The sequence below is a fragment of the Poromitra crassiceps genome (assembly GCF_964638095.1).
Source record: "Poromitra crassiceps genome assembly, chromosome: 21".
In the NCBI taxonomy this organism is placed as follows: domain Eukaryota; kingdom Metazoa; phylum Chordata; class Actinopteri; order Beryciformes; family Melamphaidae; genus Poromitra; species Poromitra crassiceps.
Genome location: NC_139638.1, coordinates 8,882,531 through 8,894,475, shown reverse-complemented (window position 1 = coordinate 8,894,475; position 11,945 = coordinate 8,882,531). Strand labels below are relative to the sequence as shown.

Below are 11,945 nucleotides of genomic sequence, written 5' to 3'. Positions count from 1 at the left end.
ATTGAATAGTGACATTTTCCCCCAAATACTCATGGTTCTGTGCTGTTGGTATTTGGTAGCCTATCTGATACCTGCAGTGCAGTGCAGCGCATCAAATGAGCCGCGTCAATTAACGATAATGACGGGAGTCTCCCGCAGCAGCAGAATGATGTATTCGCGCAGATTTTCAGTCCTAAATATCAAACATGTTTGATATGATCGGGACGGCCCCGATGAGGCTGTGAGCAGATCGGGAGGGTTAAGATTGGATCTGCAAACAGCTCACACTACAAGATAATCGGTGCCGAAAGTCGGGCCCGACCCAAGCTTGGCAAGCTGCCAGGCCAGATTTCTCCTCCGATTCTCGGGAGGGGTGAATCGGGCATAAATCGGCCCGAAAATCCTGTAGTGTGAGCCAGCCTTAACCTTAGAAATCAATGTAATAATTTCATAGGCCCACGGAACCGGGTCACAATGAATACACGATCAAAGAAAACATGGAAGGAAAAAAGGAAGAATGTAGATATGAACTCACTTCTTTCTCTCTCTCTCTCTCTCTCTCTCTCTCTCTCTAAAAAAAATACTAAACTTCACCACTATTTCTTCAGAAGTTGTAGCTGTCATAGACTGTGTTGCATAGTTGTTTGCTCTATTGCTGAGAAAAATGTGTTATTGTAAGTCGCTTTGGATAAAGCTCGTCTGCAAATGACGTAATGTAATGTAATGTAATGTAATGTAATGTATACTGTTGTTGCCTTGCTGGAAAAGCCCAGTAAATGGCCATCATGTCAACATAATAGAATACAACACTCAAAAGAGTAGTAAAAGTAAACAACATGTCCAATAGGAAGCACTTAATTAGCTTGATTTTAATGATCTCCCTCCCTCCCTCCCTACACATTCACTCTTTATCCCCGCTTTTCCTTTTCCTCTTGGAAAGCCAAGCCAAGTTCTCATTAGCGGGACTGGAGCCGGCTGTAATTGTGGCAGCTTTTTATGATCCTTACATTTGTATGTACAGAATCCTCTCAGTCATGGGTGTTTAATCACGGACAGTCCTGCGAGATTTTGTTGAGGCCGCCAAGTGTCAAAATGTTTTTAATGAGTTAACCACGGTTGAGTAAAAGTTGTGCGCTAGTTACTAGATCTTTTCAACAATTTAGGTTGGCCATGAATTTGGTAAAGCGTGGGCACGATATATGAAAAGCATGGCCACACATTATAGCCTACAACTGTGCAGGTTTGAGTGCAGCATGTCCACACATTATAGCCTACAACTGTGCAGGTTTGAGTGCAGCATGTCCACACATTATAGCCTACAACTGTGCAGGTTTGAGTGCAGCATTTCAACACAACACGACTTTTATTTTATTTTATGCTTATTTTTATTGATTATTCACTGTGCCTTACTTCCCCATGTTATCCTCCCCCCTGCGTGGCAGGCACACCCACGCGTTACCCGCAGACTCTGACAAGTGCACGGGGTACTATGCACTCATACTGTCATACACTTACACACATCCAGGCATACACACACCAGTGCACATTTTATCACAGTCATCTTAAGGACCGCAATGGAAATAAGCTGTTAGCTTTATTGCGTTTTTTATCCTTTTGATAATGGTGGGCTGTGTATGTACGGTATATATGTATATACTGTTGTTCATTATCAATAAAGAACTCAATCAAAAAAAAAAAAAACAGGCGATAGTACAAATAGTATTATTATTACTACTAGTCCATACCGGGGGATGTGGTGCGCCACAACTCTGTGTAGAATTGCCAAAGAAATACTAATAAACAGCTTGAATTTGTGAAATGGAAAAATGTGCTTTGTCAGTCCCTGCCCGTGCCAATGCCCAAAGCACCATGTGCAGTTTCCGCTTGCTAGGCCAACCCGTTGGGGAGATAACAGCAGACAGACGGAAGGAAAGTTTCCCTCATTTCATTGATATAGAAGAAAAGAAAATGGCAATCTGTTACCATTAACTCATTCTCTGCCAAAGACGTACTCGGACGTACTTTTTACAATGGCGTTCTGTGCCAAGGACGTACTCGGACGTACTTTCATGTTTTGCTTGTTTACATTAGATCAGACCCTTTCCCAGCCTGTGACATTGTTTCAAGTCAAACTGATGACGGAAGCGCTAAATCACGTTTAGTATTTATAGTATAGTCACCCATTTAGCAGTAAACAGAGTCCGTTAGTGAGTGACGATCATGAGCGGCCATTTGTGCATTGAGCAGCATTTGCGGCCATTGAGCAGCTGCCTGTGATTCCTGTGTGTGTGAGACGAGAGAGAGAGAGAGAGAGAGAGAGAGAGAGAGAGAGAGAGAGAGAGAGAGAGAGAGAGAGAGAGAGAGAGAGAGAGAGAGAGAGAGAGAGAGAGCGAGAGAGAGCGAGAGGAGAGAGCGAGAGAGAGAGCGAGCGAGCGAGCATAAGGGTTCATTTGGTCCGTCCAGTCTTGGACTATCTGGTAAATAAGTTCCAGGAAGTAAAAGTCAGTAAAACTTTTTTTTTATTTTTATTTTTATTTTTTGGGGAAAACAAATACTGTATATGTCTGATGTGTCACTGAGGCAAAAAATAAAAGGCTCAAAAGAGAGTTCTGCTTGAAACGGTGTCGTTCACTAAAAACCTATTTTTCTCCTATTTCTGTTACAAAGGAGGGCATTTTCAGTGAAAACAAGCTAACTTCCACTGCTTGTAACTAAACAAGGAAACATGGTCGAGTTTCAGTTTTTTACAAGGGGTAAGAAGAGAGTCTCTCTGCTTTATTGTGAGATATGTTGTGTAATTTTATTCCTAGCACAGAATATTCTGTGGTCCTGGAAGATCAGGAAATATGCTCAAAATCCTGGCACTGGGAGCACACAGACCGAAATGACCCTGGCAGAGAATGAGTTAATGACATTTTCTGCATGAACAAAATAATTTTCAAGATTCAAGATTTTTATTGTCACTCCATGGTACAAGTATCACGTGTGAAATTATTGTGCTGTGGACTCCGTTTACAACATAGTATAAATATAGCAAGGCATATGAGTGCAAAAACAATAAGCAATAAGGCAATAAGCAATAAGTTTATTAAATTTGTTCACAATTATTGTCAGTTGTTGACGTTTATGTGAGACTGGCTTTTTTTGATCAGATGATCAACAGTGTGTGATGGTTATGCTTTTATTTTGAAGGGAAAACCTTCCCAGCTCCACTTTTGTTCTGGCTAATTATGGTTAGCTTGATACAATTGCGGATACTTGGAAAAACATGCATACTGGTATATTCCCTTCCACACGCCCTGAGATCCTAACCTGACGCTGCCAGATGGACGGTTTAGCTCCACATTGCGTTTCAGTAAAACCAGTCAATCTGGGAATGCAGTAACCCGACCCGCTGACGGAGGCGGGCACTTTTTCCAAGCTACTTGGCAGGTGATTGGATGACCCATCTGTCTATCACCGCTGGTGCGTGTTAACTTCAACCAATCAGATCGCCATGCCTCTGACGTCACGTTTGCGACCAGAGGAAGGTGCCTGATCTCCGTGGTAGTCTATCATTGATTGAGTCCTCACCGTCCTCATCGTCTGTAAAGTCGCCTTCGAAGCATGACGTTAGATTATAACAAACTAGTTGTGTGGCTTAGCCTTCCAAATGTTGAGGGTCGTTTTTGAGAATTTAATACATGGAATTGGGAACGTTACATTAAATTTCATTCAGACTGCCTGGCACTTCCGCGGCGGCAGCCATGTTGACGAGTGAAAAGAACTACAAAGACCATGTACCCACTACTTGCCCAGACGAGCCTAAGCCCGCCTAAGGCTGCCGCTGATTCGTCGAGCCGGCATGGTTCGGCCAATCATCTTAACTGCCTGTGCATGACAAGATGGATTACGTCGAGAGAATCTCTTTTGATCTCGCGAGGTTATCCATCTTGCAAGCAAGGTTACTGAGATCCCAAGTTGACTTGAAAAGACGTAATTTACACGCCGTTTTTTAGGTGAACTCTCTGTAGGAAGAAGGGAGACGAACAAGACCTGGAGGGCCTGCCTGCTACAGTCAATATTTCAGCTCAAAACAGGGTGTGAATTATGTCTTTTCAAGCCAAGTCAATCATTCCAGTTGATAAAATGTTTGCATGTATAAACACCAGAGCAGCATGTCCACAGATAGAGAAGTTGGACAGTACTGTGTATACGTCTGATTTAATGAGACACATAAGACAGACGACGTGCTAATAAACAGTGAAATTAAACACGAAATAGTCCCTTATTTTGAAAAAGAAGTGTTCCTTATTGAACTGGTAAGGAACGTACTTTCTTTGTTCCGTATTTTTGGGAATGTATGACAGGGTGATGATGATGTCAGAGTAGATCATCCATCAACTGAGCATCAGAACGCCATCCTATTATAAACGCCGCCCTATTATAGTAGTATACGATTGAATTGTTCAAGTGACATCACTGATGACATCATCACCGAGTGCTCGAGTGTCATCACTGGTGACATCACTAATTCTATACATAAGTGATATCTCAGTGATTATGACATCGGTGGCGAGAGGACCAGAAGGACAGATGGATGAATCCAGAAGGAGGGGGTAATGGCAACTTGCCATAAAAACACCACAGAAGAAGAAGAATATTTATGACATCACTGATGATGTCATAGACATTGTGACATAATTTGTGATGTCATCATTCTTCCCTGCAGAGGCTATAAGTAGGACCGGTGTTTTCCATCAGTAAGGATGGCCCAGTACGACCTCACCACCAGAATTGCCAGCTTTTTGGACCGGCATCTGGTCTTTCCTCTGCTGGAGTTCCTGTCTGTCAAAGAGATCTACAATGAGCAGGAGTTGCTTCATGGAAAGCTACACCTCCTCAGTGAGACCAACATGGTGGACTTCGCCATGGATGTGTACGAAAAGCTCTTCCCCGAGAAGGAGATTCCCCACACTCTAAAGGAGAAGAGGGCAGAAGTTGTGGCTCAGCTCAAGCAGCTCCAGTCTGAGACCGAGCCCATCGTGAAGATGTTTCAGGACCCAGAAACCATAAGCCAGGTGCAGTCCACCAGGGACGGAGAGATGCTGTTTGACTATTTGGCGCAGAATCACAACTTCGGTCAGGAGAACTTAGACACTCTGTATAAATATGCCAAGTTCCAGTATGAGTGTGGAGACTACTCTGGTGCTGCAGACTACCTCTACCTCTTCCGTGTCTTGGTCCCGTCTACAGACAGGAATGCCCTGAGCTCTCTGTGGGGCAAACTGGCCTCTGAGATCCTGACAAATGAGAACTGGGAGGCTGCCATGGAGGATCTCACTTGCGTGAGGGAGACGATCGATGGCAACTCTGTCAGCTCCCCTCTCCAGTCTCTCCAGCAGAGGACATGGCTCATTCACTGGTCTCTCTTCGTCTTCTTCAACCATCCCAAAGGCAGAGACAATATAATTGACCTTTTCCTGTATCAGCCTGAATACCTCAATGCCATCCAGACCATGTGCCCTCACATCTTGCGTTACCTAACCACAGCGGTCATCGCAAACAAGGATGTCCGTAAGCGCCGGCAGGTCGTGAAAGATCTGGTGAAGGTCATACAGCAGGAGTCTTACACCTACAAAGATCCAATTACAGAATTTGTGGAGTGCCTGTATGTGAACTTTGACTTTGATGGTGCAGAGAAGAAACTGAGGGAGTGTGAGTCGGTTCTTGTGAATGACTTCTTCCTGGGGGCTTGCTTGGAGGACTTCATTGAGAACGCTCGCCTCTTCATCTTTGAGACCTTCTGCAGAATTCACCAGCGCATCAGCATCAGCATGCTGGCAGACAAGCTGAGCATGACGCCCGAGGAGGCCGAGAGATGGATCGTCAACATTATCCGCAATGCCAGGCTTGATGCCAAGATAGACTCCAAACTGGGCCATGTGGTTATGGGCAACAACGCCATATCACTTTACCAGCAGGAGCCACTGGTGCTAATATGATGATAATGGTTATGCTTTTATTTTGAAGGCAAAACCTCCCACCTCCGGTCTTGTGGTGGCTCATTATGGTTAGCTTGATACAATTGCGGATTCTGGAAAAACATGTACTGGTATATTCCGTTCCACACTCTGTGATGCCAAGTTGACTTGGAAATATGTCATTTATATGCTGTTTTTAGGTGAAAACTTCATAGGAAGAATAGGAAGAAGAACCCCTGTACGGCCTGCTACAGTCAAGATTTCAGCTAAAAACAGCGTATAAATGACGCCTTTTCAAGCAAAGCCAATTACCGTGGCGCATGTCAACACACTATGCAGTATTTTGCATGTATAAACACCAGAGCAACATGTCCACAGATAGAAGTTGGACAGTCTGATTTAATGAGACACAAATGAGGCAGACGTGCTAATAAACAGTGAAATAAAATAAGAAATTGTCCCTTATTTGGAAACTAAAAGACGTGTTTTTTATTAAACTGATAAGGAACGCAATTTGTTCTGTGTATTTTTTGGAATGTATGACAGGGTGATGATGATGTCATAGTAGATCCATCAATTGAGCATGCTCAGAGCGCCTCCCTATTATAAACGCCGCCCAATTTACTTGTAAGATTGAATTGCTCTAGTGACATCACTGGTGACATCATCACCATGTGCTCAAGTGACATCACTGGTGACATCACTAATTCTTACATAACCTCACTCATGATGTCATAGACATTGTGACATAATTTGTGATGTCATCATTCCTTCCCTGCAAAGGCTATAAGTAGGACCGGTGCTTTTCATGAGTAAAGATGGCGGAGTATGACCTCACCACCAGAATTGCCCACTTTTTGGACCAGCATCTGGTTTTTCCTCTGCTGGAGTTCCTGTCTGTCAAAGAGATCTACAATGAGAAGGAGTTGCTTCATGGAAAGCTACAACTCCTCAGTGAGACCAACATGGTGGACTTCGCCATGGATGTGTACAAAAAGCTCTTCCCCAAGAAGGGGATTCCCCACACTCTAAAGGAGAAGAAGGCAGCAGTCCTCGCCCAGCTCAAGCAGCTCCAATCTGAGACCGAGCCCATCGTGAAGATGTTTCAGGACCCAGAAACCATAAGCCAGGTGCAGTCCACCAGGGACGGACAGATGCTGTTTGACTATTTGGCGCAGAATCACAACTTCCGTCAGGAGAACTTAGACACTCTGTATAGATATGCCAAGTTCCAGTATGAGTGTGGAAACTATTCTGGTGCTGCGGAGTACCTCTACTTCTTCCGTGTCTTGGTCCAGTCTGCAGACAGGAATGCCCTGAGCTCTCTGTGGGGCAAACTGGCCTCTGAGATCCTGATGCAGAACTGGGAGGCTGCCATGGAGGATCTCACTCGCCTGAGGGACACGATCGATAGCAACTCTGTCAGCTCCCCTCTCCAGTCTCTCCAGCAGAGGACATGGCTCATTCACTGGTCTCTCTTCGTCTTCTTCAACCATCCCAAAGGCACAGACAATATCATTGAGCTTTTCCTGTATCAGCCTGAATACCTCAATGCCATCCAGACCATGTGCCCTCACATCTTGCGTTACCTAACCACAGCGGTCATCGCAAACAAGGATGTCCGTAAGCGCCGGCAGGTCGTGAAAGATCTGGTGAAGGTCATACAGCAGGAGTCTTACACCTACAAAGATCCAATTACAGAATTTGTGGAGTGCCTGTATGTGAACTTTGACTTTGATGGTGCAGAGAAGAAACTGAGGGAGTGTGAGTCGGTTCTTGTGAATGACTTCTTCCTGGGGGCTTGCTTGGAGGACTTCATTGAGAACGCTCGCCTCTTCATCTTTGAGACCTTCTGCAGAATTCACCAGCGCATCAGCATCAGCATGCTGGCAGACAAGCTGAGCATGACGCCCGAGGAGGCCGAGAGATGGATCGTCAACATTATCCGCAATGCCAGGCTTGATGCCAAGATAGACTCCAAACTGGGCCATGTGGTTATGGGCAACAACGCCATATCACCTTACCAGCAGGTGATCGAGAAGACCAAGAGCCTCGCTTTCCGCAGCCAAATGTTGGCCATGAACATCGAGAAGAAGCAGCAGGCCCACAGCACCCCGAACGAGACGCCAAACTGGACGGGTCAAGAAACTGGATTTTAGCAAGAAGATTGATGGATTTTGTCCCATTTTTCTCTGCATCATACCAGTACTTTTTTGCACTTATTTCAAGTCATCACCAATTTTTTGAAAAATGCAAAAAGAAAATACAACAAAGGTGAATTTGCAATAGCTGCGACCAGATATGCGATGTCAGTCAGAGTGTGACATCATCCACTCCATTGTGAAATTTCCCCTCCACCACAACCCTTTTAACCATTTGGCATGAACACAAACACACACACACTTGACCTCCATGCCAAATTTCTGCCTCCTAGGGCAAAAAACTGCTCGCTAAGCGTGGTGAACTTTTTGTGGACAACCAACAGTGTGACTTATAGAGATGCTAGTCATGCTGGCCGCAGCTAAAAATAAGTAGGACCAGTTAGTGTTTTTTTTTTTTTTGTATTTAATTTCATTGCTGTCTGTCATGTAATTGGTATTGTTGTCTTGGACCCCGGGAAGAGTCATCTAATGAGGTAGTGGGGATCCCTATAATAAACAACAATAAACTGTTTATCATAATAACTAATATGATCACAATTCATATCATAACTGATATCATCGAGTGATGTCATCAGTGATATCACTCGAGCAATTGTGAGGTCATCATCAGTGATGATGCCACAATGTGCAAATTGAACAATTGTGTCACTCACAGATGACACACACACCGCCCGAGTTGCTAGAGTGATGTCACTCGAACAAAGTTAAAATTAAGTTTATTGAGCATATAAAATAAACTTGAAATGAGCGCACCTAATTTCTAGTAATATTGAATGCTCTCAGGTTCACATTACATACTCTGCATTGAGATAGAGCCTTTTCAACAGGCCAATCAAGTGTCTCCTGATCAATTTGATTCTATGCCTAACGGACAGTAAGTCAAATAGTTTGTGATAGATCAGTTTGATTCCATGATTAACGGACAGTAAGTCAAATAGTTTGTGATAGATCAGTTTGATTCCATGATTAACGGACAGTAAGTCAAATAGTTTGTGAAAGATCAGTTTGATTCCATGATTAACGGACAGTAAGTCAAATAGTTTGTGATAGATCAGTTTGATTCCATGATTAACGGACAGTAAGTCAAATAGTTTGTGAAAGATCAGTTTGATTCCATGATTAACGGACAGTAAGTCAAATAGTTTGTGATAGATCAGTTTGATTCCATGATTAACGGACAGTAAGTCAAATAGTTTGTGATAGATCAGTTTGATTCTATGCCTAACGGACAGTAAGTCAAAGAGTTTGTGATAGTTCTTTCCTAACAGGGCCACAGGCAGAACAAAGTGAGTGAGGTCCCAAGATCCCAAACCCTGGGAGAGGAAGTTATGAGATTGGTTTGGGTAAAAAATACATTTTTAGGTTTTAATTGACCTGCTGTTTGTGTGTCAGTGTGACAAGTGTGTCTGTGTGTATCTATGTATCACTTTACAGTCTTGTCACTCTCCAAGGTTGTCTATTTCTACACTATCTCTCCATAGGCAAGGCAAATTGAATTGTTCAGCACTTTTCATACCCAAAGGCAACCCAAAGTGCAGAGTACAAGAGTGCAAGAAACAAATGATCAAAACAATAAAAGCAAGCAAGCAAAAGCACATAGAATAAAAACAATAAAAGCAAACAGGCAAAGAAAGGCACACACAGTGTTATTTGTTCTTCAGTTTTATTGTTTTGCCTCATGTTGCTGTTTTTTTGTCCTTCATATCCTTCAAAAACTCACTTTTGGGCGGGACACAAGAGTAAAGTCAATAAAGCAAACAAAAGCACACAACAAGCACATCAAAAGCACACAGCATAAAACACAATATAACAAATACATTTGATTTAGCAGGCAAAGTGAATTCAAGTCTCTACTATAACATTGGGGATCTCCAAGACACTGCAATGTTGGGATTATTAACATATGCACGAAAACACATGGACATGTTTTAAATCACTGCATGTAATTTATTCTGCATAAATGAACACAAACACATAATATCCCAAGTGGTTTATACATACAGTAGGGCAATTAGTCCAAATGAACCAACCAGTTCTTGAAGCAAGGAGGGGGGAGGTTGATTTCCACTTTCTCTGAAAAGCCCTTTTAACTATAAACCATGTCAAACATGAGAGTCTTTTGGGTCTTGTATAGTAGCTCAAAGGCACTCTCAGAGCATCCCATTATGGCAAGAACCCAGATTTGCTTTCCAGTTATTGGAGTGAACCCTTAAAATATGTCCTTCCAAAAAATGTATGCAATCTTAAAAGGCCCATTTTCAGAGTTGCACTTGTCGCTGAGATAGAGTAAATCCTGTTCGGCTTGGTCTTTGGAACGTGTATGTATGCGATACACAACCGTGAACCACAGGATCTCTGGAGCTTAGCGTAGGTTGACGTCAAATGTCAAGGAAGATGTTTAACTGAACACAACCTACACACAAAGTCTTGTAAAAGAACCCTTGTGAGTGTGCACAGGCACACGCATTAGGGCTGTGAATCTTCACTGGCCTCACGATTCGATTCGATTACGATTCAGAGGGCTACGATTCGATTCGATTACGATTATCGATGCATCTCGATGCATCTTAAATCGATGCATCACTTTTTTCCGTAATACATGATTTATTTTTTCTCACTTTCTTTTTTCTCACTGTGTGGCTACTTTTAAAATAAAAGTGCATTTGGAATTGCATTGTATTATGATCCATAATTAAAATAAACAACTGCATGTACTTCCATTATATTTTATTTGATTATATTCTTTATTTTTAATTTTTTTTATAATCGATTTTTGACATTTGTGAATCGATGCAGAATCGTGCACGTCCGCATCGCGATGCATCTTATAATGGATTATTTTTGACACCCCTAACACGCATACTAAACCATGATATCAGAGCAGAGGGGGAGCTGTCGATCGGGCAGCGGCCACGCCCCTCACATCCCTACACCCCCCGCGTAATTGCTTGACTTTACCCCGTCTCTCTGCCCTCTCTTGGCCTCAGCTTACATCCCCCAGTCGTTTCCTCACGTCCTCCTGTGTGTTTACTACCAACCTGAGGCTCTTTGGGGCCCCATCATAACGCTCATATTCTCCTCCACCTCCAAGTACTTCTCAGTGTCTGTGTTTGCCAGCATCCAGCTCTTCACGCGAGTGCCTTTGCCTCTGGGCGCACATTTCTTTGATGACATTTTTACATGGAGAGGAATTTGATTGAGTTTTTGTTACTTAATAAGCACGGGGGTCGTTTGGTGGCGTTATTGCCCTTTGGTTTGGGGGGGATGTGAATAGGCTCAATCAGCTTCATAATGGCTGTGCTGATTCTAGAGCTCCAGCACCCCGGGGGGGGGGGGGGGGCTACAGACAAGACAGGGAGCGCTGTGGAAGTGAGGCAGGTGGGTGGAAGAGGAGGTAAAAGAGTGAGAGAGAGGGGGTCAAAGAAAGAAAGAGGTAGGGGGAGAGAGGAGGTGAAAGAGTGAGAGGAGGTAAAGAAAGAAAGAGGTAGGGGGTAGGGATGTCAACGGTTAACCGTTAATCGATTAACCGTTAACGTTTTTTTTTTTTTTTTTTTTTCTATTTACTCAATGAGCTCATGCCCAAACAAGGCGTGTCTATTTAGATGCTGAAATGTTAATGCTTTTTGTGTTAGAAATTCTAACACAAAAAGAATTTGTGTTGAAATGTTGATGCTTTTTGTTAATGCTTGTTAATGCTTTTTGTGTTAGAAATTCTAACACAAAAAGCATTAACATTTCAGCATCTAAATAGACACGCCTTGTTTGGGCATGAGCTCATTGAGTAAATAGACAAAAAAAAAAAAAATAATAATAATAATAATAATAATAATATTAAAAAATT

The 11,945-nt window shown here is 43.0% G+C and overlaps 1 protein-coding gene and 2 pseudogenes across 5 annotated transcripts in view; all 3 read left to right on the top strand.

The window, feature by feature from the left end:
• sfswap (splicing factor SWAP) overlaps positions 1–11,945 on the top strand; it is a 169,203-nt gene that overhangs the window by 148,225 nt on the left and 9,033 nt on the right. The gene's annotated exons all lie outside the window — the stretch shown is intronic.
• LOC310795652 (eukaryotic translation initiation factor 3 subunit E-B pseudogene) lies at positions 4,728–5,963 on the top strand (annotated as a pseudogene). The gene has a single exon. The product of its transcript is annotated as a eukaryotic translation initiation factor 3 subunit E-B pseudogene (transcript).
• LOC310795428 (eukaryotic translation initiation factor 3 subunit E pseudogene) lies at positions 6,761–8,101 on the top strand (annotated as a pseudogene). The gene has a single exon. The product of its transcript is annotated as a eukaryotic translation initiation factor 3 subunit E pseudogene (transcript).